The 26,285-nt window shown below is 43.7% G+C and overlaps 1 protein-coding gene across 11 annotated transcripts in view; it reads left to right on the forward strand.

Annotated features, from left to right (window-relative positions):
• Window positions 1–26,285, forward strand: part of arvcfb (ARVCF delta catenin family member b) — an 865,966-nt gene that overhangs the window by 344,763 nt on the left and 494,918 nt on the right. The window lies entirely within an intron of this gene.

Consider the following 26,285-nt stretch of genomic DNA (forward strand, 5'->3'; position numbering starts at 1 on the left):
GAGTGAACTAGTTTTTCCAAAAAACGGTCTCAACCTGTTATAGAATATATTGACAAATCAACATTAGGGAGATGGGATGATAGGTGCCCACTTCCTGAGGATGCTTTCCACAACCCTTGGTCAATGTGGGTGGTGAACTACCTCTTGTCTGAGCTTATTTTTACTTTTATGGTTTAAATAGTTAGGGGATAGATGTTCTATATATATATATATATATATATATATATATATATATATATATATATATATATATATATATATATATATATATATATATATCTCAGATCTCTAGATCTCATTACTTTTTAGTGTGACAATTCAGGATTTAGGGTACTACAGTGTTCTTTGTTTGTTTCAGAATTTATTCACATTTATCTTAGAATGTGTTAATTGTTAGAGGTTCTACAGTACTCTGTGAGTTGTATAATTTTTTATAACATTTAAGAACGCTATCATTTGCACCTTTAGGATTTGTAAGTAATGTATTTTTTTGAGCTCTTCTGTATACTGCCTGGTATGCTTTACTTATTTTTGCTGACACAATTTTGTTGTGTTCATACTTGACTGTTGCTGTTTTTCTGTGTAGAACATTAGAAGGGGATTTGCATTTTCTTCGTCCAGTGATTTAAGTTCAGTTTCTTATTCTCTCAATTTGATATTTTTTTTAAGAAAAACTGTAATACCGTTTGCTTTTCTTGCCTTATTGCACAGTCCCTTGAGAAGAGCAGTGGTGCATTTTATCTCATGATGGGGCAACACTGTAACCCCGGAGGGGAGTCGAGGCGGCGCATGGTCAATGGAGATGTACCGCCTCAGCTGCACAATCTGACAGACCTAATGCAGCTATTTGTAATGGGCTTCTCTTCCTTCAACTCAGTCCCTGTTATCAGTGACCAAGCAAACTTGCTCGGTCTGGCTGAGGGCAGCTCATGAGTAATCGGAGGAGCGTTTGGTGTCTTCTGGGTGCTGAACAAATGATCATTGTAGGCTGTGACATTAAAGCTATTTCTTATGATGATTGATTATTTGTGAGACAGCCATCAAAGTTATTAGTATCACACCTGCTGGAATAGTTTTTCACAAAACACATTTGTCTCTTGCAGTGTTTATTTTTAACAGTGCACATTTATGTACAGTATATGTCTCTAGTGTGCATTGAGTCATGCAAAAGCAAAAGTGTAAGGTATATGCTGGCATTATTTATCATAATAATAATAATGGGTTTAGTTGCACCAAAACTATAATGGTACAATTCTTTAAGTTGAGAATTGACGATGCAACATTAAAAAGCATACATACGAGGTCTGTCCGTAAAGTATAGGTCCTTTTTATTTTTTTATTTTTTTCAAAAACTATATGGATTTCATTCATATGTTTTTACATCAGACATGCTTGAACCCTCGTGCGCATGCGTGAGTTTTTCCACGCCTGTCGGTGACGTCATTCGCCTGTGAGCACTCCTTGTGGGAGGAGTCGTCCAGCCCCTCGTCGGAATTCCTTTGTCTGAGAAGTTGCTGAGAGACTGGCGCTTTGTTTGATCAAAATTTTTTCTAAACCTGTGAGACACATCGAAGTGGACATGGTTCGAAAAATTAAGCTGGTCTTCAGTGAAAATTTTAACAGCTGATGAGAGATTTTGAGGTGATTCTGTCGCTTTAAGGACTTTTCACAGTGCGAGACGTCGCGCAGCGCTCTCAGGCAGCGTCATCAGCCTGTTTCAAGCTTAAAACCTCCACATTTCAGGCTCTGTTGATCCAGGACGTCGTGAGAGAACAGAGAAGTTTCAGAAGAAGTTGGTTTCAGCATTTTATCCGGATATTCCACTGTTAAATGAGATTTTTTTAATGAAAGACGTGCGGGCGGATTGCAGCGTCGGCTCGCAGCCGCCGCGACGCTCCGTCACAGGAAAAACACCTCCGTTGGAAGCCTTGAGGACAAGTTGGAACATCTCCAGCTGATAAACAATTTCTCATATACTCACTCCACTGAAAGCCATCAAAAGCCAACTGGATTTTAACAAATGGTTATCAACACGGAGGTATTTTTCCTGTGCCGCCGCGCCGTGTCGGCTGCGTCCCGATGCGCGGACCCGTCCGCACGTCTTTCATTAAAAAAATCTCCTTTACCAGTGGAATATCCGGATAAAATGCTGAAACCGACTTCTTCTGAAACGTCTCTGTTCTCTCACGACATCCTGGATCAATAGAGCCTGAAATGTGGAGGTTTTAAGCTTGAAACAGGCTGATGACGCCGCCTGAGAGCGCTGAGCGACGTCTCGCACCGTGAAAAGTCCTTAAAGCGACAGAATCACCTCAAAATCTCTCATCAGCTGTTAAAATTTTCACTGAAAACCAGCTTAATTTTTCGAACCATGTCCACTTGGATGTGTCTCACAGGTTTAGAAAAAATTTTGATCAAACAAAGCGCCAGTCTCTCAGCAACTTCTCAGACAAAGGAATTCCGACGAGGGGCTGGACGACTCCTCCCACAAGGAGTGCTCACAGGCAAATGACGTCACCGACAGGCATGGAAAAACTCACGCATGCGCACGAGGGTTCAAGCATGTCTGACGTAAAAACATATGAATGAAATCCATATAGTTTTTGAAAAAAATAAAAAGGACCTATACTTTACGGACAGCCCTCGTATGTATCAGAAACTGCAGCTCTTGTGTTGGAATTACTCCAAAATTGACAAGAAAGGCTCTGTCAACTTGCGTTTTAGGCCACGCCAGTCTGGGAGCATGTGCTGGTGTTGCGCTTTTCCACAACCACGACACCACTCCACCCCGGGTCCTGGAAGGCAACCACCAAGGCAGACAACCGGTCTATCTCCACATCTCTAAAATAACTATCTATCTCCTGTAGGCAGGTGAAATGTGGGCATCCCTTTGGTTTGTTCCAGCCACTTGGGTTTTCAACACTCAGACACCTATGTGCTGGATCATGCACAGTGAAACCCGTAACATGGCCCAGATACCAGAGTTGACACTCTCTCATGATGCAAGCTATATATATATATTTTTTTTTTTTGTCAGTCTAAGTATTTGACACAAAGTCATGGATGACTGCTGTCAAGGGAGCTTGTAAAACTCCCATTATGATAGAATGCTTATTAGTGTCATAATTATGATTCTGGGATTCCTTTGGACCAAATTTCATTTATTTTTTGGTGATAAATTGGGACTCCTTTTTAAATTAAGTTCAGTCTGTATGGTATGTACAGTGGTCTCCCTCATTAATGACCCCTCTCACTGCAACAACTGTCTTTCTATTGAGTTCCTATCTCAAGAGCGGCCACTCCTCAAACGCGGGAAGCAGCCCACTCAAAAGGATGAAAATTGCCTCAACAATGGCCATTCTGCGGACATTCCCAACCGAGTTTTCCCACAGATGTCACGTCCAAACACTCCGGCTAACATGAGCTTGCAAGATTACTTCAGTAAACAAAAGAATAAAGAAAAATGTCTCCCCTTGGCTACACTTTTGCATCAGAAAAGAAAAGCTTTAACATTAGAAGAAAAGGTGAAAGTCATTTGCTTGAATGAGAAAGGAGAAGGTTCCCGAAAGTTAGCTGTTGATTTCAGGGTTGATATAAAGCAGATCAACAACATATATATAAACGCTGAAGATGAAGTACAGGGAAAAACACTTGCATCATATCCTGATGGTAATGGATGAAGTTTCCGAGGCATCAGATGTTGCCACACAACTTAAAGATTTTATGTGCTTAACTGTTTTGTGGACTGATCTTTTTTTGATTTTATATCATTTTTGTGACATTAAAGGATCCGATTATTGTGCTGTGATGTTTTGAACTTAGATTGAGTGAAAGACATGGTTTGTTTCTGACTGTACAATAGGTAGCCAATAAATCTGTGATGCTTTTTCCCCATACTTCATGCTTGTAGCTGTTATGTGTCGGACGCAGCTCGGAGAACCGACCAGCGTTTGAAGGACCCAGTATGAAATAAGCAGAGCACGGTACAAAGGCTAACTGAATTTAATACATAACAGTGAAAATGTAAGAACAGAAAGGTGCGGCCTGGCGTGGTGCGCTCCCAGCAGCGCTAACGGTCCGGAGCCAGAAGCTGTTTCGGACCCAAGGACCCCGCCGACACCCCCCAGGTGGCCGCAACAACCGAGTCTGTGAAAGAAGGAACCATTATGTGAGTCCACACTCTACACACAGAACACTTAAAGGTGTACAAACAGCAAACACTTCCTGGCTTGATTGCTGATCAGCTTCCAACCTGCAGGCATGGAACATCCAGTTCACAAAACTCCACCGCAGTGGAAGCTGATACATGACTAACAAACAGCTCAATACAATAAGGTGTGAGGGACACCACATTTACTGACTGTATAACTGTTAGTCACAAAATCTAACGTACCTCAGGAAGTGTGCTGACGAGCGTGAGACCTCACCCCCTCCTCTTTCACAGACTGTGCATCAAACCTGGACGTTTCTCAGCATCCGCTGCTGATGAGATGGCTCCCGAGACGACGATCTCACCCGTCTGGTCACAAGGTCGAGTCTCTGGCAAATACACACTGTGCACTCCAGTCTTAAATGCCAACATGCTCCAATCCATCCAGATGCACCTCAGCTGTGAGTCCTGACAAGTCGCAGGTGATCAGGGTGAGGTCCTGACAGCCTCAGCAACACAGCCACTCAGTCCCAAATGCACGCCACCTGGGAGGAAAACAAAAAGACAAACAAACCGGCAGCCAGGCCCCCCCAGCCATATAACAGTACCCCACCCTCACGGGAAGCCTCCCGGCGACCACACACACCTGGCCCAGGAGAAACACCCCCCCTCCAGGGACCATGGCTGGAAACCGCGTCTGCGTTCGTCCTCCAACAGACTGGTTGAACTGGCTGCATCTTTGCCCTTGTTTGACAGTCTCAGCACAGGTGTGGCCAGGTGTTCCTACACCTGTGCGGTCAGCCTTTAACCAAACATGTGTGATTAGTCATAACACAAAACAACCAAAACACCCCCCCCCGCCCCAGGGGACCGTCCCATCAAACCCCAGGGAAGGGGAAAAAGGAAAAACAACCCAAACCCAAGCCTACAAACAAAAATACTAAAACACCCCCCCCCCCCCCCCCCCCCCAGAGGACCGTTCCATCAAACCCCAGGGAAGGGGAGAAAAGAAAAACAACCCACATGTAAGCTCACAAACAAAAATGCCAAAATACCCCCCCTCCTCCCCCCCAAACGACACGCAGGGACCAACACCCCCCAGAGGGCCACCCGCCAGCTCCAGGAGTGATAACCACGGCCGAGGTCCCTCTGGGATCCACCGTCACCCACGGGGACCACCAGCGCCCCCCAGAGGACCACTCGTCAACCCCAGGAGACGCCTCCCCTCACGACCAATGGACCCAGCCCCGGCCGTCCACGGCTAGATGGACCCAACGCCTTTTCCCCCCCAGAGGACACCACAGTCAAACCCTGAGGGCGGAAACTGGGGGAGGGAAAACAAAAAAAAAAACCCAAACCCCCCCCCCCCTCCCCTCCCGGGTGCAGAGGCCACCTGGGAAACGCCCAGCACAACCTAACTGCACCCCTCCAGCAATGCCGACACTACGGCACACCCGGCTGGAGTCAGAGGAGAAGAGAGGGCACAACAAAAAACAAAGAGAAAAAACAACCCAAATACCACCCCATCACCCCCCAGGGGACCGTTCTATCTAACCCTGGGGATGTGAAACAAAAAGAAACAAGAGAAAAAAAAAAAACAGACCAACACACAGTTGTTTGGGTCCCCGTTTTCCTTTTTTTTTTTTTTTTTTTTTTTTTTTTTTTGTTCGTGTTTAGCAAAGGCTACAGGGTCACACCCCCAGACAAATAGTGGACAACAAAAAAGAAAAGCCCACACAAAAACCAACTCAAAAAACACCCACACAAAATGAACTAACACAAAACAAATCAGTGAGTTATACCGTCAAGCTCAACCAAATGGAACACACCTGTTCCTACTCCAGAGCTTGACGGTACCGTGATTCAGTCACCACAAGGGGGAACCAGAGTGCTAAAAATGAAAAAACCCCTTGGGCGACAGAAAAAAACAAACGAGCTGCTTTTGTGTGCGCAGCTGAGTGCAACACACAACCAAAATGTGCTCAACTAAATAACGCCGGAGCTGATACAACAGACGCAGTAGTTACCTTTATCCGGGGAAACGGGGCTACGACTGTAACACAGGAAGCCCAGCGACCCGTGCTAACAGAGCTCCGCCGTGCGCGTGAACCCATTACAAACGCACTCTTGCAGCTCCCGTTTACACCTCCCATCCGGTCGGAGTGTGACGCGAAGCCGTCGCCAGTCACACTCCACCACAATCCACGGATGAGGCACAACACAGGAACACGGCTGCAAGAGAGCACAAATTAGTATCCAGTAATGGGTCTCAAACACGCACCTTCCGGGCGGAGAGCCCCGCAACTGATCCGGATAACCACTGAACGTCTGCTGCCGCCTTCCCGGCGCGTTACCGTCTCTGCTAACGCTGGGTCCGTGATGTTTGGCCAGAGACTACTGTTATGTGTCGGACGCAGCTCGGAGAACCGACCAGCGTTTGAAGGACCCAGTATGAAATAAGCAGAGCACGGTACAAAGGCTAACTGAATTTAATACATAACAGTGAAAATGTAAGAACAGAAAGGTGCGGCCTGGCGTGGTGCGCTCCCAGCAGCGCTAACGGTCCGGAGCCAGAAGCTGTTTCGGACCCAAGGACCCCGCCGACACCCCCCAGGTGGCCGCAACAACCGAGTCTGTGAAAGAAGGAACCATTATGTGAGTCCACACTCTACACACAGAACACTTAAAGGTGTACAAACAGCAAACACTTCCTGGCTTGATTGCTGATCAGCTTCCAACCTGCAGGCATGGAACATCCAGTTCACAAAACTCCACCGCAGTGGAAGCTGATACATGACTAACAAACAGCTCAATACAATAAGGTGTGAGGGACACCACATTTACTGACTGTATAACTGTTAGTCACAAAATCTAACGTATCTCAGGAAGTGTGCTGACGAGCGTGAGACCTCACCCCCTCCTCTTTCACAGACTGTGCATCAAACCTGGACGTTTCTCAGCATCCGCTGCTGATGAGATGGCTCCCGAGACGACGATCTCACCCGTCTGGTCACAAGGTCGAGTCTCTGGCAAATACACACTGTGCACTCCAGTCTTAAATGCCAACATGCTCCAATCCATCCAGATGCACCTCAGCTGTGAGTCCTGACGAGTCGCAGGTGATCAGGGTGAGGTCCTGACAGCCTCAGCAACACAGCCACTCAGTCCCAAATGCACGCCACCTGGGAGGAAAACAAAAAGACAAACAAACCGGCAGCCAGGCCCCCCCAGCCATATAACAGTAGCAATATGTTATCGAGTACTGTGCCGTACACATGCTGCATTTTGTCTCCCCCTCCACAAAGGCCACCCCTCTGATGTGCCATTTTTAGTCTGCAGTTCAGGTGGCCTTAATAGAGAGGGACCACAGGAATATGTTGTAGAGTCGTTCATGGTGCGTTGAATCTTTTGGAGTTTTAAAGAAGAGCTGTCTAACAAAGCGCCTGAACTGTTGAGATACGCAAATTTGAAGGGCTCAAAGTGTCTGTCCAGATGTTAACATAGAGCAGACATGAGTTAAATAAAATTGATTTAAGGCAAATGAGGTTTGCGGTGTTCAGATGTGAGGGGTAGCATTAATTAGCTTTAGACATGCAGTTACACAGTTGGCTTTAAAACAGAATTTAACTTCTGGAACTTTCAGAGTCTGGAACTTTTTGAGTCTTCCCAGTCCGTTTGTCTGCTCCACCTCTTTATATGTGAAAAGAACTGTTTAATCATCCAGATAGTACAGAGCGATTTTTATGGGGCTATGCACAGATTGAGATGACATTACCTTGAGATCAGGGGAAGAAAATGCTCTATGGGCTTTTAAATATTCACAGGAGAGACACTGTTCTTTTTTCTTTATTTATTCATTTTGAAATTATTTCCCTGTGAATTCAATTTTCAGAACATGCTTACTCCCTCCCCTGTATCACTCTGCTTCTTTTTTTAAAATGTGTGCTTATGTCAGAAACGTGATTTGCCCAGTATGAGACAGAGAATATAAATATATTAAAAGGCTTTACAATTTTGTCATGAAAACTAGCAAACATTTGGGTCTTCATAGCACCTTATTGAAGACTGCTACTGATAGGAATTTTTTTTTTCTTCTTTGGCACCTGACACGTTTTTTCTAGCACTTTTTTCCCCTGACATTTCTGTGCTGTGTTGATGTGCTCAGCCTGAATTGTTGTCAGGCACCGAGGCTGAAGTTTCTTCAGAGAGCTCAAGGTAACGTAAGGTCTTTCCCATCACTGTCAGCATGTGCTGGCAGCAGAAATTGCACCCCCCCCACCTCGCTTAATGCCTTCTCTTTCTTCTTGATCCTCACTCTTTTTTATGGTCAGTTGTTTGTCAGCGGTGATTCATGACTGTCATAGGGCCCCCTTGCAAATCTAACCTCACAAAGCTGCACACACTGGCCCAGAGAGCACAACAAAGGAATGATACAAGTCTGTACAAAGAGTATTTTTGAATTCAACACTATGATTCCAGTAAATACCATCAACAATAGGCTTTCTGTAAATAAAATGGCCAGTAGTAGCTCTCCACCAGAAAGAGTGTTTCCTTAGAACAGCTAATGATTCATTTTGGAAAAAAGGTTTTAATTGTCTCTCTGGTGAAGCTGATCACAAAGCCCTGACATTTTGATGTTAAATAATAACTATAAAACTCTTGGCAACACTGACTTGCATTTCAGTGCCAAGCTGGCAGTGTGTGGGATCTCATCAATTGAAATCTGGATGGCACTGAGATAGAATACAATGTTAACTAGAGCACTGTTCTCATAGAGTGCAAATCTCTGCCAACACCAGTTTCCAATTTCTCAGATTTTTACATTGGAAAAAAATTTCAAGGTCAAAGTCCTGTGAGAAGTGGCTTTTCATAATCTAAAATAGAATTCAAAATTTACATCAAAAGGGCTTTTCAATGTTAAAATCAAATATCCTCTGAATCCGCAGTACAAATCAGATGCAGATCAAACTTAATTTACTCTTTGACAGTGCCAGTTTGGACATCATTATTACAAATGAGAGTGATTCATGCACTTTTGATTGCAATATAATGCAAAATGTACACCAGATTGGCTTGTCAATATTAAATTTAAATGTCCACAAAATCCACAATCTGGATCAGATTTGGATCAAACTTTGTCAGGCGAGATAGTAAGTGCCAGTCTGCACCTCACTTTCAAACATGAGAGTGATTGGGACATGTTTGATTAAGATATAATGTAAAATATTCATTGAATGTGTTGGGGTTTGTTCTGTGGCTGGGGTCTTTTGAGTGGTGCTGTGTCTTTTTGTAAGTCTTGTCACCTGTCTGCATCCCAGTTGGATGTTATTGTGTGAGCGTGCATGTCTGTTCAATGGCCGTCTCTGTGAGAGTTCGTGTATGAAGCATGTGTGGTGGCATCTGTCTGTCATGTGCAAGTGTGTGTATGAAGGTGTGCCTTTCTGTGAGACTGCGTCATTGTCAATGTAGGTGTCACCCTTTCTGTTTTGCGTCCCAGTGCGTGTATGTGTCATTCATGTTCTCCTCTCTGTTGTGCGTATGTGCGTGTGGGTGCATGTGTATTTTCCCTCTTCGTCGTCCCCGGTTCTTGGTTACGCCTGACAGCCGCAGATGGCATTTGTCAGTCTGCTTTGTTGAGGGGCCCGCCTCTCGTGATTTGTGTTTCTCGTTGTTTGTGTCATTTTATTTCCTCCCTGGGTTTATTGTATTCCTGTTCTTACCTATATAAGTCACACAAGTGTATAAGTCACATTGGAGTATGTTGCACCTTTTTCTGTATTATCAACGCTTTTATTTGGGATTTTTGTGCATTGTCATGGAGTTTTTTTTATTATTATTGGCATTTATTCTTTTATTATAGAGTCTAATTTGCTTTGTGCTTTGATTCCTGAGAAAGTCATGTATTATTATTATTAATAACATCACTATTATTAATAACATCAACAAATGTGGGATTTTTCCATATATAAGTCGCACCGGAGTATAAGCGCCAGGACCTCCAAAACTAGTACAATACCCCACAATTTATACTCCGGGAAATCCGGTATTTCTACATTTAATATTAATAATTAATTTGTTGCATCAAAGCGATTGGAGGTGGTAGGCAGTTCTTAAAAACTGAGTGACTGTGTAAGGAGTACACTAGTGATGGAAGCCACCAAGACACCCAGTCAATTCTGAACAAGTTCTAGACCTCTGTGGTGATGACTGGAGAAGCTGTCCATACTGAAACAGACAAAAGTTGCATCACAGTTATTCACCTTCATGGTGGAGTGGCACACTGCTACATTTATGTTTAGTTCAGTTAGGACTGTGCCACAGAAGCCACTGTGTTCTAGTATGCCAGAATAACCATTAAGTAAGAGCAGCATGGTGGCTTAGTGGTTAGCACTGTTGCCTCACAGCAAGGAGGTCAAGGGATCAATTCCCACCTGTGGCCTTTCTGTGTGGAGTTTGCATGTTCTCCCCGTGTTTTGAGTGAGTGTCCTCCGGGTGCGCCGGCTTCCTCCCACATCCAAAGAAATGTAGCTTAGGTGGATTCGAAACTTTAAATTGTTCAGGTCTCCCTTGTAAAAGAGATCTCGATCTCAATGGGACTAACCTGGTTAAATAAAGGTTAAATTAAAGTTAGCATTTATGCTATTTATGACAGCTAATGCTTCCCTAAAGCTAGTCTGGCTGAACATCAAAAGAATCCACATTAAAACACAATTATGCACAACCAATATTACCCTACAAAACCAAGATCTAGTCATGGTCCCGCTCACCACTTCCAAAACACAGCCATTCAGAAAAACTAATCCAGCAAAAGACTGTTCCAAAAATAAATTTGGTAGCTTGCCAGAATTCTAGCTAAATGGACACTGCACTCTTGGGTCACATGTTGGTGTTTTGGTTTTATCCCCGCTGGTCTGTTTTCTGGTCTGTTATTCTCCATGTCATTCTATTTCTGTTATTATTCTCTGTGGGTTTATTATTATTTTGGATTGATTGATTGGAATTAGAATTCTCTGTTACTAAACTTTGCCTGTGTTTTGGATAACCCTTTGATGCCTCCCTTAGAAAGACTGTTACCTATTGGACTGATCACTCATGTGCCTTGATCTACTGCCTGTCAAAGACCAAGCCTGCTATTTTTGTACTGAGCTTTGTCCCGTTTCCATTTGCCTTCACTTGTGGTTCTCTGCGTGGGAGTCCACTGCCAAAACACACCACAACAAAGCCAGAATACAACATGTTACACCCAATGTACAAAATGGGAAATAAAAAAAGTTCAAAAACACCAGTAAAAATCTTGGACCATAAAGCTTATCTTAACACTAAGCTGGATAACAGAGCATCAAGCCTACAGAGCAGATGGATGTTTGTGTTTAATATGAAGTGGAAGCTGATTGAAGGCTTTGGGATGAAACTGGAGAAGGGAAAAGAGAGGTTAATTTATATTTTATTCATATTCTTTCTGAACTTGCTGGTTATGGCAGCAACAGGAGGAAGGCAGGCTGTGGAGACCAAGCTCATGGATGAAGAAAGAATAACACCCGCTGTTTTTGACCCATCCCACTAAAAAAAAACAAAAACAACACCCATACTGTTTTTTATGTTACATGAACGTGAGTCTAACATGTAGCTTCTACAATATCAAGTTTTATGAATGAACACATTCAAATCATGTAGTTTTAACATAACGTTCAACAACTTACAGCAACGGACTGGCGTCCTGTCCTGGGTGTTCCCCACGTCGCGCTCTATGACTGCTGGGATAGGTCATTATGATGGTTTTACTGAAGATTGAAATCCTGACAGGCAAGAACTGATTCAATTTTCAAGCTCATAGTTTAAAGGGAAAAATCTTGGAAAATTGGAAAAATCCCTATCTTTAACATTGAATGAATTTTCCAAAATTCATAACTGTCAAAAACAATTAATTTTCTTTCATATTTGAAAGCGTTATGTAGGATGGTATCCTTTATCGGCTGACAAAGTTTGATCCAGATCTGATCAAGATTACAGATTTTGTGACCATTTAAACTGAACATTGAAAACCCCATTTGTTGCGGTTGGAACCACTAAAGGATGAGATTGACCCAAGAATGCAGGCAGCTAGACACACGAGGGTTAAGCGCAAAACCCAAAGTCTTTAATAGTCCAAGGTGACAAAACTCTCCCAAGTGACAAAATCCAAAATTGGCAACAACAGACAAGTGACCAAACTAACAAGGTGGTAAAAAGTCACAATTCCAAAACACACAGCATGGTTGGAACACTTATGGATGTGGCAGAGCCGAGGGACAGAGTGTAAGGTAACTGACCGGCAAATGGAAAAAGTAAAGATGCAGTTGACATACAAACTCCACTAATTACCACCCGGTACAGGAATTGCATGAGGGCAGGGGAGCATGAGAGGACTAAAGGAAAAACAAGGAGAGAACAGGTGACACAGAATCAAGATAATTGTGGAAATGAAACCAAATCGAAGATAAACATCCCTACCCAAATGATAAACCATCATAACCCTGGAACTCGGAGACAAGATAAAGGTTAAGGACTGAAAAGAACACAAAGTGGCAAATAGCAACAACTACAGGGAAGTGGAGATAAATCACTGATTACCCACATCAACGGTGGAGAGAAAACAAAAATCAACATGAGATCTAAGTGCAGACAAATGGGAGCAAACGTGGAAATAAAGTCGTGACCACTCGAACACTGACAAAACAGAACAACAGCATGAATTACACTCAACAAAAATATAAACGCAACACTTTTGGTTTTGCGCCCATTTTGTATGAGATGAACTCAAAGATCTAAAACTTTTTCCACATACACAATATCACCATTTCCGTCAAATATTGTTCACAAACCAGTCTAAATCTGTGATAGTGAGCACTTCTCCTTTGCTGAGATAATCCATCCCACCTCACAGGTGTGCCATACCAAGATGCTGATTAGACACCATGATTAGTGCACAGGTGTGCCATAGACTGTCCACAATAAAAGGCCACTCTGAAAGGTGCAGTTTTGTTTCATGGAGGGAGACCAGTCAGTATCTGGTGTGACCACCATTTGCCTCATGCAGTGCAACACATCTCCTTTGCATCATCCGTGAAGAGAACACCTCTCCAATGTGCCAAACGCCAGCGAATGTGAGCATTTGCCCACTCAAGTCGGTTACGACGACGAACTGGAGTCAGGTCGAGACCCCGATGAGGACGACGAGCATGCAGATGAGCTTCCCTGAGACGTTTCTGACAGTTTGTGCAGAAATTCTTTGGTTATGCAAACCGATTGTTTCAGCAGCTGTCCGAGTGGCTGGTCTCAGACGATCTTGGAGGTGAACATGCTGGATGTGGAGGTCCTGGGCTGGTGTGGTTACACGTGGTCTGTGCTTGTGAGGCTGGTTGGATGTACTGCCAAATTCTCTGAAATGCCTTTGGAGATGGCTTATGGTAGAGACATGAACATTCAATACACGAGCAACAGCTCTGGTTGACATTCCTGCTGTCAGCATGCCAATTGCATGCTCCCTCAAATCTTGCGACATCTGTGGCATTGTGCTGTGTGATAAAACTGCACCTTTCAGTGTGGCCTTTTACTGTGGGCAGTCTAAGGCACACCTGTGCACTAATCATGGTGTCTAATCAGCATCTTGGTATGGCACACCTGTGAGGTGGGATGGATTATCTCAGCAAAGGAGAAGTGCTCACTATCACAGATTTAGACTGGTTTGTGAACACTATTTGAGGGAAATGGTGATATTGTGTATGTGGAAAAAGTTTTAGATCGTTGAGTTCATCTCATACAAAATGGGAGCAAAACCAAAAGTGTTGCGTTTATATTTTTCTTGAGTGTATATATTGCTTTTTCCTTTTCAAGGGGCATTTGTGAACGGGTACACTAGTCCAGGCAGATGAATAAAATACTGGGAATTGAGATTGCACTGTATTGTGCTGTGACTCTCACATGGATCCTGCCTCAGTAAAAGATATTTCAACAAATGCTTTGTGAATCATAAATGCACAAATGTATTCAAGCTGATAGATTCTGATATGTTTCACTGTGAAAGACGTTTGATCATGTATGAATAGTGTTTGGTTTAATATATGAATTGTATTCATTTGCCATCATTCTTGAGACTGACAGGCCCTCAGTGGTCAGTTAAAGTTGTTTGTCACCACTCTCTGGATATTAGTATATTACATTACGAGAGTAAAATATTAAATAGCAAATGATACAAATTATTCAAATGTCATGCTTTGTTCATCTTTCGGCTGCTCCATTTTTAATTTTGGTCACCACAGCAATTGTAGCATGGATACACCTTATCAGGCTTGTCTGACAAGGCAGGCTGAACACAAGTGCAGGACACAAAGGACTTAAATTATTTACTGGAATCATTTTCTGGAGTTGGTACACAGTAAGGCAGTCCAAAATGAGCAACAGTACAAAAAACATCAGGTTTAAGGTGTGGTCGAGGAAAACAGACAAAGCACGATGAGGCTTACAAGGCAAAGCAAATACACAAACAGAGCTGGAGGTGAAGGCACAAGGCACATCAATCTGCGAAGGACTAGGGCACACTGTGAGTCTTAAATTCACCCAGATGATGAGCTGTAAATTAGGAACAGGTGTGAGTAGAAGCTTCCAGAACCGGGGTGTTGGTAGACAGAAGAAAACGCCCACCACCAAGTACCAAGAGAAAGACAAGAGAAACAGAGACAGAGAAAACCCAAGCAGAAAGAGACAGCAAGAGAACCAACAACTAACAAAACAAGCTAAAAGAAAAATAAAACAGAACAAATACCAGACAGAACTCCAAATCCTGAAAGTAATCCTGACCCCCGATGCGCTTGGTGCAGAATGATGAGCAGCATGGAAGGCGGAGATAAGAGCGGGATCCAAAACAAACACAGAGGGGCCGCTCCTCGGGGCCATAACCCTCCCAGTCCACCAGATACTGGATACCAGTATCAGATGCATTGACTTCGACCACGAACTGCCGTGCGGGGTCAGGGAGGAGCGGCACGGGGGCCGAAAGGCCAACAGGGTAGATTACAAAAATCTGGGATGGGTACTGAAGCCAGCAGGGCTGCTGACGGTCTTGGAAGTGAAGTTTCTGGCAAGAGCCATGTCGGTAGTCGCCTGACACTTTATTGTGGTTAGGAGTTGCTCCATCTGTGTGCTCACAGAGGTCATGAACGAGTCCTGTCGTTTAGCTAGCTTGCTAAATCCAGAGTTCAGAGCAGCAAGCTGGTCCTCCTATTAAGCTAACTGCCAACTGTGGTGGCGTACCGCCAGCTGAAAAGCGTTTGCGTCCACTGTGTCCATCGTGGGCCAGATCGATCTGTCAGGCTTGTCTGACAAGGCAGGGTGGACACAGGTGTAGGACACAAAGACACAGCTCTGTAGACATAAATCGTTTACTGGAATCATTTGCTGGAGACGGTACAAGGTAAGGCAGTCCAAAATGAGCAACAATACAAAAAACATCAGGCTTAAAGTGTGGTCAAAAAGCATGATGGGGCTAACAAGGCAAGGCAAATACACAAACAGAGCTGGAAGCGAAGGCACAAGGCGCATCGATCTGCGAAGGACTAGAGCACACTGTGAGTCTTAAATTCACCCTGTACCATTGAGTAGAAGCTTCCAGACCGGGGTGTTGTTAGACAGAAGAAAATGCCCACCACCAAGTATCAAGAGAAAGACAAGAGAAACAGAGACAGAGAAAACCCAAGCAGAAAGAGACAGCAAGAGAACAAGCAACGAACAAAACAGCTAAAAGAAAAATAAAACAGAACAAATACCAGACAAACCTCCAAATCTTGACACATGTTGATTTTTGCACAGGCTTTATTGCAGCTGCCCTTCCTGATGCGTCCCCAGGTGTACATGTTACATTGTGCTAATGTTAACACAGAGCTACGCTTACTTGTCTTGTACAATAGTAGTTTTTGGCAGGTAAACCAGCGTTTTGCAGCTCTCCGAAAAAGTCCTATTAATGCATCCAAATCAAAAACAAACTATGACAGAGCCTGTAGAAAGCTGTATCCCACAGACCTACCATTGAGTTGGCTTATTTTGGTAATTTAAGTATTTTTGAAATACTCTGCCAGCATAGTAAGAGTCTGTGATATTTAGTCAATTTGCTAATGCTATATACGAGGGCTGTCCGTAAAGTATAGGTCCTTTTTATTTTTTTTCAAAAACTATATGGATTTCATTCATATGTTTTTACGTCAGACATGCTTGCACCCTCGTGCGCATGCGTGAGTTTTTCCATGCCTGTCGGTGACGTCATTCGCCTGTGAGCACTCCTTGTGGGAGGAGTCGTCCAGCCCCTCGTCGGAATTCCTTTGTCTGAGAAGTTGCTGAGAGACTGGCGCTTTGTTTGATCAAAATTTTTTCTAAACCTGTGAGACACATCGAAGTGGACATGGTTCGAAAAATTAAGCTGGTTTTCAGTGAAAATTTTAACAGCTGATGAGAGATTTTGAGGTGATTCTGTCGCTTTAAGGACTTTTCACGGTGCAAGACGTCGCGCTGCGCTCTCAGGCAGCGTCATCAACCTGTTTCAAGCTTAAAACCTCCACATTTCAGGCTCTATTGATCCAGGACGTCGTGAGAGAACAGAGAAGTTTCAGAAGAAGTCGGTTTCAGCATTTTATCCGGATATTCCACTGTTAAAGGAGATTTTTTTAATGAAAGACGTGTGGACGGGTCCGCGCGTCGGGACGCAGCCGACGCGGTGCGGCGGCACAGGAAAAACACCTCCGTGTTGATAACCATTTGTAAAATCCAGGCGGCTTTTGATGGCTTTCAGTGGAGTGAGTATATGAGAAATTGTTTATCAGCTGGAGATGTTCCAACTTGTCCTCAAGGCTTCCGACAGAGGTGTTTTTCCTGTGATGGAGCGAGCCGACGCTGCAATCCGCCTGCACGTCTTTCATTAAAAAAATCTCCTTTAACAGTGGAATATCCAGATAAAATGCTGAAACCGACTTCTTCTGAAACTTCTCTGTTCTCTCACGACGTCCTGGATCAATAAAGCCTGAAATGTGGAGGTTTTAAGCTTGAAACAGGCTGATGACGCTGCCTGAGAGCGCTGCGCGACGTCTCGCACCGTGAAAAGTCCTTAAAGCGACAGAATCACCTCAAAATCTCTCATCAGCTGTTAAAATTTTCACTGAAGACCAGCTTAATTTTTCGAACCATGTCCACTTCGATGTGTCTCACAGGTTTAGAAAAAATTTTGATCAAACAAAGCGCCAGTCTCTCAGCAACTTCTCAGACAAAGGAATTCCGACGAGGGGCTGGACGACTCCTCCCACAAGGAGTGCTCACAGGCGAATGACGTCACCGACAGGCGTGGAAAAACTCACGCATGCGCACGAGGGTTCAAGCATGTCTGACGTAAAAACATATGAATGAAATCCATATAGTTTTAGAAAAAAATAAAAAGGACCTATACTTTACGGACAGCCCTCGTATAGTATTGATTGCATTTGACTTAAAGTTCATAATACACTTTGACAGCTTACAATGGATTTTGGCACCAATAATTCTAGTAATCCTGGGTTCTCATTTGTAGGCAGAAATGCTTGGAATCTTTTTTTAGTTACGCTACAGATTTAGAGTAGTGTGTATCATCTCTGAAACCATCATTATTCTTCTACTGTCAACATTTTCTGCTCAGAGTTTGATTTCTGCATGGCTTGATATAGGCCATCTCACAGCATGAGCTTATTGTGTGACCAGCTACGTATATAAAAAAAACTTCAAAATGAAATCTTTAGAAAGGCTTTTTCCTTTTGAACTCTACAAAGGATGAGAGATTTCATTCTTGCACCAAATTACTTCCTGAAAATGGAAGTATGCAGAAGTTGAATAATGCAATCTGGAAATCTCACAAGCAGGTTTTCTTTCCTGTGGAGCAAAGAGAGGCTGTGGGTTAGTGGTGTAATTGTATGTAACTTAAACAAAAATAAAAAAGACAAGAGCGCCTGTGAGCCACTGTGTTACTTCAGTGTATTCTTATAATCTCCCGTGGCCAGCTGAGCTGTCTTTCAGTTCCCAGCTCACGAAATAGCTGCACCCACATGGCTAAAAATGGATTCTTTATTTTACTACAAATGTGGCGGTGGGAAGGTGGAGTTGTTTCACCAGCCAAACTGTCAGATAGTGATTAGTAGTAGTTTTCTTGGTGCATGTTTGTTAGACATGGGCTGGAGTAAGGTCAGGGAAGGTTGTTCTTTAAGCGAAACTGTCAGATTTAATATAATTACTGCTTAGTTTTTGGGGATAGACGCTACACACACACATTAGACACAGCAGGATTACCATTAATTTAACAGTTGTTCTCCCCTGGAGTTTTATCCACTTTCAGCTGCTGACAGTATGTCCTTCTTAATTACACAGTAATTGGCAAAAACAAAGTATTTATTGTTGTGTAATGAACTGTGACTCATAGCGAAAAACAAGACACAGAGGCAAAGTAGGCTGCATCCCTGTCACCTTCATTTACTGTTGTTAGCGGGAATGCTGTGCATCATTAAAGTTCACCTCAAGTCAGTGTTCCTCCTTTTTTAATTTGCAGAATAGCTTGTAGCCAACAGAAAACAGGCGTGTTAATGGATTAGCGGGTGTGAGGTGCCATCAGTCAGGATTGGTTAAGGGGCCACGAGGGATAGTTTGTGTCTGCCCTTCTGTCTGTTCATCCAAATTACCACTCTTTAAAACAACAACAACAAAAAAAGAATCCATGCTGTGAATTTAAACCCCTCATTTTTTTGGCACCTTTGGATACATGAGGATAATGTTGTGGCATAAGTGCAACAAAAGGCCACAGACAGCAATACGAGGTCTATTAGAAAAGTATCCGACCTTATTTAAAAAAAAAACCATATGGATTTGAATCATGTGTGCTTGCGTGAGCCAACCTTGAACCTTCATGCGCATGCGTGATTTTTTTCACGCCTGTCGGTTGCGTCATTCGCCTGTGAGCAGGCTTTGAGTGAGGAGTGGTCCACCCCCTTCGGCGGATTTTCATTGTCAGGGAAATGGCTGAGAGACTGCTGCTTTGCTTGATCAAATTTTTTTTAGAAACTGTGAGGCACATCCATGTGGACACCATTCGAGAAATTCAGGTGGTTTTTGGTGAAAATTTTATGGGCTTCAAAGACATTAAGGGATGTTACTGTCGCTTTAAGGATGCCCTCAGCAGCTGTGGGGCGCGCCACGCTCCAGCTGCCATCGACAGGCTGAACGACCTGTGGATCCGTGACCATCGTGTGCACTTTCTCTGGTTATCACAAGAGCTAGACATCACCCATTTTCCTGCAGATTTCACTTTTAACAAGAGATTTTGTCATGGAAAGCCGAGCGGACGCTTCGCGCGTCATGATGGACTCGCTGCTGGACCGACACAAAACCACCTCCGTTTTGATCTCACAGGACAGCTTTGAGATGGCGTTCAGACAGCTGTCGGTGGTTTTTCAGTCGAGTGTTTATCCAAGAAATTGTGGACGAGCCTGGACATGCCAGAACATGTTCTGTGACACTTCATCACGGCGTTGCTTTGCGCGTCGCGGCACCTCCTTTTCGGAGTGCCAGAAGGACAAGCTGGGACATGCCTTCTCTGATACTCACTCAACTGGTAAGCACTGAAAAGCATGTCCCAGCTTGTCCTTCTGGCACTCTGAAACAGAGGTGCTCTTTGTCTCGCTTGCCGTCGTGACGCGCGAAGCGTCTGCTCGTTTCCATGACAAAATCTCCTCGTAACAGTGGAATGTGCCGTTGACTTCCAAACTGGATGCTGTGTTTTATCCGGGACGTCATCTGGACTAGCACAGGAATTGTGAAAAGATGTGGACATCAGCACTTTTTCAGCAAATTGAGACAGACGTGCGGAGGAAAGCAACGCCGTGATGAAGCGTCACAGAACATGTTCTGGCATGTCCAGGCACATCCACAATTTCTTCAATAATCACTCGACTGAAAAACCATCGACAGCTGTCTGAACGCCATCTCAAAGCTGTCCTGTGAGACCAAAACGGAGGTGGTTTTGTGTCGGTCCAGCAGCGAATCCATCATGATGCGCGAAGCATCCGCTCGACTTTCCACAACAAAATCTCTTGTTAAAAGTGAAATCTGCAGGAAAATGGGTGATGTCCAGCTCTTGTGATAACAATGATATCATGATGATATCATCTTCACAAACTGATGAAAATGTTAACATATCCACATAAAGGCTGATTTTGGAAAATGACATCTGAAAATAATTTATTTTGTCCTGGCTGAAGAAAAGTCCCCACCGACACCAGCAGTTTGGTGTCAGGTTACAGCGCTGGCACAGGTATAATCCATCTATTGTGTGATAGTTCGAGTCTTTGCTGTGAATGGAGCATCATATTCCTCCACCGGGCCGCTCTGCATTGTAAGTTGAAAGACTCGCAGCACCTGATCTGCTGCATACAACGAAATTATCCCATGACCCTGCAACACTGACCTGAACCACTCAATGGAAACGGGGCTATCAGTAGCCTGTAAAAATCCATAAATTTGCTGCATCGTTTTAGCAGCAGTGTTCAAGGGTGTGGGGGTAAAAAAGTGCGGCTGGCCCAACAATTCACTCATTCCGACACGTGATCCTAAGTAAACTGAAACCAGTGGACTCCACCTGCAATAGTGTTTTAATAAAAACTTGCAGCCAGAAGTGGGACAAAGTCACCATCAAGTCAAGCCTCTGTCCTATTGAATAATAAGCCATGAATAATGAGCCACACGTGGGTGTGTAGTGATTATTCGAAGAATGACCCACGTTTTCATCTATCACGTATCCACTACTAAGGTGCCTCTATGTACCCTGCATTTGCCACGTAGCAGCCTCTAGTGAGCCACAACTGACCAGTCATTAGAGCCTCAAATGGCTCGTATCAGCCACGCTAAGCCATGTAGCGCCGTGATAGCACGATGTTGGCACCCGTTTAGGCCTGGGTTTGGTCCAAACCTCCAGCCCTCCCACACCTGGTCCCTTTAAAGTGTGGGTTTTCAATTCACAGCAGCATTTAAAGATGTCACACTTTTTAAATGCAGTCCAAAAATAGACACTCCAGTACAGTCCTGCGGTTGTGCACTGTGCGCCAGGCTGCTGTCTACCTGTAATGCACCAGACCAGCTAGAACAGCTGCCTCTGTGCTCCTCGCTGGCTCTGCAGCTCACTGGCTTTATTTCTTCTGTGGCTTTAAACACACACACACACACCGTGATCCCACTTTTAACTTTGTGTTCATCCATTTATTTCTGCAAAATCGCTCTTTTGCGCACATGCTGCTGTTCTCCATTCCTGGACAGCCGCCTCTGTGCTCCTTCTCACTGGTTTCCTTTCCATCTGTGGCTTGCTGGCTTTTTTTTCCCTGGCTTTAAACACAGTCATTTTCACACTGTGTTCCCACTTTTAACTTTGTGTTCATTTGTTTATTCCTGCGAAATCGCTCTTTTGCGCTGGCACTGCCATTCTGCATACACGAGTGTGGAACACTTCCAAAAAAAATTTTTTTTCTGTATTTCTTCCACAGCTTACAAGTCACCGTGATACAACTTTTAACTTTGTGTTATCCCTTACCAGAAAATAGTACTGATAAGTATATAAAAAGTAAACTGGAAGTATACTTGAAACATACGTGCATGTACTACTTTTTGGTAAGGGATGTCTTCAAAATTGGTCTTTTGCACGCTGTCCTTCTGTGTTGCTGCACAGTTCTGCATTGCTTTTAGCGGCTTCACTGAAGTTATTTCTTCCGCAGCTTTAAACACTCAGCCACTTTTACACAGTCATCCAAATTTTAACTTTGTGTTCATCCATTATTGACTGAAAAATCACTCTTTTGTGAGCTAGCTTCTGCCTAAATGCTCGTTTGAAGCATGATGAGTCACTGCTTCAGTGTGCAGTGCGCGCACACACAGCGGAGCTCATGTGATCCATTAACAAAATATTAAATCAACCATAGATACACTTTTACAGCTGTGAACTGTTTTATCAAGCTATAAAACCATTGAAATAGTTACCTTAGCTGTTCAAAATACATTCCACATGGAGCAGAAAAGAGAGGAAAAAAACGTCCAGATGAAACAGTCCTCTGTGATTCCAGAAACGATTAGAGGTGTTTTCAACATCCAAGGTTTGGCAGAAAATGATTAATCTGCTACAAAATAATTGTTTTATATACAGCGTCCAGCGCACAGGGCAGGTGGAATTGTGTGCGCAAGAGGGCTGAGGTCCAAAAATAGCCTCTCAGGTCCTGCATAGCTGCCAGGCGCATGGATAATGGGCTTTTAGCAGCCTCTTAAGCACCACGCACATGCCTCTAAAGCCCCTTTCACACCGGGCCCACTTGCGTTGTGCAGCGTCATGACAACGTCACGTGGAAGCAACCTAGTGCCAAGACGATGTAGCTCAACACCACAACAGTGTGAGGGACGCAAAGGACGAAGCGAATCGGATACCAAAAATTAAATGTTTTTTTCTGCGTCCTGTGCTTGACGCAGAAATTGAGTGGTTTTAGCACAAGTCAGGGCAACGCGACAGTACTCACCGTGACTGGAAGCCAGACCTTCACAATACAACATTACCTGACGCCAATTTATGATTCCTGCTGTGTTCATTGTTCTCAAAGTATAAATCACGCAGGATTGTTTTTATACCGTGTACACAATGCAGTGTACACGCTCAAAGAGCATAGAAAAAAAATGCTGATTGCAGCCTGACTGCTGCTGCAGCTACTTGTACTTAAATTCTCTCCCAACTGTGTTTTAAATAAAGTCCATAAAGTCCTGCTCACAGACTGATTGTCAGAGACAGGACATGTCCACATCCAGTAAAAAGTCCAGACATCTCCAGTCCACTCACTGACAATTCGTTCGCACGCGCACATGTAGACAGTTAAAAGAAAAAACTGTCTGGCAGCACTCCTCGCTCTCCCCTCAAACTCTCTCATCATTGTGTTAAATAAAGGACAAAAAAGGACGTAAGTCCTGCTCACAGTCTGATTGCCAGAGACAGGACATGTCCATATCAAGTATAACTCCAGACATCTCCACATTTACATACAGACGGTCCTTTCGAGTACGCAGCTCGCGGTCAAAGGAAGAAAAATAAACTTGTTTTAGTCTTAAATACTCAAAAAAAAAAAAAACATTACATAGTCTCACACCCGTTGTCACATTTTGGTGCAATTGGCTGGCTCATTTTGACTAAAAGTCAATCTGCGATGAGTTGGAGAAGCCTGAACCTTAACCATAACCCAAACAGAGATGAATGTTCTCTGATGACACAGACGTGAAGCAGGTACTTCCGTGCGCCGTCAGAGAAAAATGAGTTAAATATCAAAAAAATGCATCTCTTTAAGTTAAAAAATGCAGTTGTGGCTATGTTTGTGTAGACTCAGACCTGATAACATTTTTTGCCTCTTGTAACATATGATGTCCGTTTAAATCAAGGTGAAATTATCCATCGTGTTGTGATGGGTGTCAGTGTGTTAGTAGTTTTTGAACAAACCTCTTACTATGTTTGACCTAATTTGGCAAGGTTAAATTAATGCTGAGCAGTTGCTTTCTTTATATAAGACAAAGTGAATGCTTGAACAAATTAACAGAGACGGGGAAATTTTGTGAATATTATAGTTTATTATTTGGTGATGGTTCAGTTTGTTTTTTTGTAGAACAGTGTTTATGTGAGCAAGACTTTATACTGTGACTTGTGTGCAAAAAGATGAATGGTACTTTATTCCTGTTATCATTTGTATCGTATTGCAAAAAACATCATGAATATTATGACATAACTTTGGTCTATATTGTCCATGTCAAGTAATTATACTATGCATATGCAACACAATTATCTTTCATATTGTGCATGCAAACCACGTGTGTAACACCCTGTTCATCAGAATAATTGAGTATTATTGCTCTGCACAGTATTTTTTAATCATAGTTTTTCATACCAGATTTCCCTTATATTGATTGGTGTCTCCTCAGTAAACAGTAACAAACTCAAACACTCCCTCATCTGCTATTGTCCGTATTCCTCAACCCTCTGCGATATCATTCGACACTACCTGAGATAAAATCTTCACCTGCCATGGTGCATTTTGATGAGAGTAGAGCGGTTTGCACGGCTGCAGTACTCCAAATTACATAACTGATGAGTGCAGGCTTCAGGCTGTAAATCCTTTCATGGATCTTTTATTCATAGCAGCAGCGGCATGTTGCTTGGGGGCGGGTCCTCCTTACCAGGTTGTGTTCTTCTATCACGGAGCTTGATTATGTTTTATACTGTACAATGGTGAGAGCGATAATGTTGAATTTACCTTCAGACTCCCAGGGGTGTATGTGGGCTGCTTGCGCACACTCTAACACACACACACACACATACACACACACGCCTGTGTCCTAAAAATCAGTACTGTGTGCGAAATGAAGAAAAGTATAATATCATTCAATCAATCAATCAATCATTATTCGAGATGCAAAAGTTTGTTCATTCTAGCACTTAGACTTCCTATTGTCCTGTCTGTCAGGCAGTGATAGGATTTGTTTTGGGTTGGAGCTATTCATCGTTGTGACAGAGAAGGTGTCACCTTTTTTCACTAAAGTAGGATGACTTCATTTATGTACTTCTTTCTACTTCTTCATAGTTTGTCTTCTTGTAAAATGTCGATTGACAATTTCTTGACCTTTGAGACATTTAACAGTGAAATAGACAAAACCATTATTGCAGTGTAATAACTTTTGTGTTACCAGTGTTACTCATATGGTTATTATGATAAATATGGATTCAGTGAGCGGGCGCTGCTAGGTGTTACCACTGTTAGATGACAGCGAGCCAACATTGGGCCAAGACGGGTCTCCAGCGGCAGCTGGCCAGCCAACCAGCTAACATTGAGCCGAGAGGGTCCCCAGGGGCAGCTCACCGCGAGTCGAGACCAGACCCCAGTGATAGCCCTCTAGCCAACATTGGGCCGAGGACAGTCCTCCAGCGGCAGCTAACCAGCTAGCATCCAAGCCAAGAGGGCCTTCAACGGCAGCTTACCCCAAGCCGAGACCGATTGGCCTTCAGCGATAGCCCGCCCACCAACATTGGGCCGAGATGGGTCTCCAGCAGCAGCTAGCCAGCCAACCAGCTGACATCAAGTCGAGAGGGCCCCCTATGGCAAAAAACCAGCTAACCGTGAGTCGAGACCGGCCCCCATTGATAGCCATTCAGCCAACATTGGGCTGAGACGGGCCTCCAGCAGCAACTAACCAGCTAACATCCAGCCGAGAGGGCCTTCAGCAGCAGCTAACCGCAAGCTGAGACCGGCCTCCAGCGATAGCCCGCCGGCCAACATCTGGTCGAGATGGGACTCTGGCAGCAGGTAACCAGCTAACCTTGGTTTGACTGTGGTGGGAACTCTGACAGCCCGGTGTGGCTTGCCTTTAGCCTAGATCTGCTGGTCAGTGGTAAAGACAGCAGCATTCCCACAAAGAGAGTCCCATCATTGGAGAAAGTTGAGGAGATAAAGCTGTATCTCAACTTCATCACAGAATAACTTCCTGCTGTTAGGGTACAGCAGAAGAGTATCATGGATCTGGTCAGGGAATTAATGCAACTGCAAATACAGAATGCTGAGAAGGATAAGCGTATTCAACATCTGGAAAGCAGAGTTGCAGACCTGGAACAGTACACCAGGGTGAATGATGTCATTGTCACCAGGCTCAAAAATCAAACCGCGGTCATACACGTGGGCGGTGACCACGGAGAGTGAGAGGGGAGAACACGGTGAGCTGGATGTTAGCTCCACGGAGAAACAGGTGGCTAAGTTTCTATGGTCCAAGGGGATCGAGTTGGGCCATAATAACATGGAGGCCTGCCACCCTACAGAAAAGAGCAATACGGGTCATTCACAAAGCTGGTTATCAGGATCACGCAAACACATTATTTCTGAAGTCACAAATAATGAATGTTTATGAGTTTAATGGTACGAAGGTTTCAATATTTCATTTCATTCTCGGCTTCGCCTCGTTGAATGGTATGTTCCAGCTTCACCAAATTAAATATTCGTATTATATTTTTAAAACTATATGGATTTGATTCATATGTTTTTAC

Source organism: Thalassophryne amazonica, chromosome 5 (assembly GCF_902500255.1).
Source record: "Thalassophryne amazonica chromosome 5, fThaAma1.1, whole genome shotgun sequence".
Classification (NCBI taxonomy): domain Eukaryota; kingdom Metazoa; phylum Chordata; class Actinopteri; order Batrachoidiformes; family Batrachoididae; genus Thalassophryne; species Thalassophryne amazonica.